This window comes from Sinocyclocheilus anshuiensis, unplaced genomic scaffold (assembly GCF_001515605.1).
Source record: "Sinocyclocheilus anshuiensis isolate Anshui unplaced genomic scaffold, SAMN03320099.WGS_v1.1 scaffold1500, whole genome shotgun sequence".
NCBI classification, from domain to species: Eukaryota; Metazoa; Chordata; class Actinopteri; order Cypriniformes; family Cyprinidae; genus Sinocyclocheilus; species Sinocyclocheilus anshuiensis.
The window spans coordinates 1,755,757-1,757,438 of record NW_015537960.1 but is presented as its reverse complement, the minus strand read 5'-3'; the positions used below and the strand labels follow the sequence as shown (position 1 = coordinate 1,757,438).

General features: G+C 30.9%; 1 pseudogene; it reads left to right on the top strand.

The window, feature by feature from the left end:
- The window catches only part of LOC107666952 (alpha-tectorin-like), a 33,330-nt pseudogene that overhangs the window by 14,204 nt on the left and 17,444 nt on the right, over window positions 1–1,682 (top strand).

The window sequence follows — 1,682 nt, the reverse complement described above, 5'->3', positions numbered from 1 at the left end:
AAAAATTGAAGGGGGTCTGAATACTTTCCGTACCCACTGTAGTGTTCACTTCCTTCAATTCTCCAAGAGCAGATTTTATTCTTCAGACTTGATTTTACTTTAAATGAAATGATTGATTTATTTTTTTTTTCTTCGCTTTGGGGAAGTACCAACATTTGCCTGTTTTGCTTAATTCTGTTTATTTTATGCTTTCTTTATAAATCAGCTTTCATGGATATTTGTTGCTTCTTCTCTTTGTTTTTCCCTTTTTTTCTTTATCCAAATATTAAATACCCATTCATTTTCCTAATGTTAACCTGCTACTTAACTAGCATGTTGTTTCCCAGCTGCTTTTAAAGACATTAGTTAACTTTTGGGTTTAGGTTTGAGTTGTTAGTTGCATTAAAAATATGTATTCTCTTTGTGTTAAAATTTTGTTACTTTGCACCTCTAAAAATCTCCATCTTACTTGGCCGCTGCCTGCATCCCACCAGTGGTTTTTAATTAATAAAATGTAAACATTATTAAACATCATTAACATGGTTAAACATTATTTACAAACAGAATTATAACATTATTAATTTAATTAGCGTTAATCTTTTCAGTCACCTTTAGCTCACTCATTGGAGATTTCATTGTACTATTTTTGTAAAGCAGCTTTGAAAATCAAACTGACTTGCTGTCATTCCATCTACATTTAGATCTATTCAAGCACAGAGTGAAAGAATGTGTTTCTGAATGCAGGTGTACACAAGGACACAATCAGTTCAAATAACAAATATCTTCATGCTACATGAAAAACTGGGTTAAGACATTGTTGAGAAACTACTCTTGGTTCCAGTAATGATCCACCCACACGTATTAATAAAGGCATTGATGAGATCGTGAGAGCTGCAGATCATCATCACCACTGTATTCAGCTGCTCGAAGAGAGAATCTCCCTGAGTTTGCTCTGCAGCAGCATTTGATCTCAGGTAGTTATTTCTCGTCATTTCATCACATTGTGCTCTAAAGACTAAGGAATTACTTTGAAAAATTATGTTTGTTTATTTAGTTATTTCATTATAATAGTTAATTACTTTTAGTAAAAATGACTTAAAAAAAATTTAATATAAAGTAATATAATATTCTAATACTAAATAATTAATATAAGAAACATATGTGTATTGTATATGTGTGTGCAGGTGCAGGTGTTGCCATTCGTCACAATGAGGTTTCTGATCTCACTGTGTGTGTCACTACTGCTGCTGATTAATGGTGAGTGTTTTATCATCTGTCATGTACTTTAGAATAATTAGTAGGTGAACTGAGTTTTTCCTTAATATCAATTCATTATGTTTATATTGTGTATTCAACAGGTGAAATAATTAATGGACAAACTTCAGGTACAATCATTTTTTCCTTTTTCCATCTTTTGCTTTCCTTTACAAATGTAAAAATGAAAGAAGTATAAAAGGAAAAATTGAACCAGATTACCTATTGATATGAAATCTCATATTTTAACATTTCTGTTGTTATTTATATCAGACTCCAAAATAAATTTGGTAAAGTTTTTTTTCTTACACTTAGAAAAACGTTCATTATTTTCGTAATTTTGTGTTAAATAGACCAAACACAAATGGTTTGGAATTTTTGTCAATTGTGACATGCATTCCAAACTGGCTAATTCTGTGGTCAGTCCATTTTATGATGCATGTAGGTTC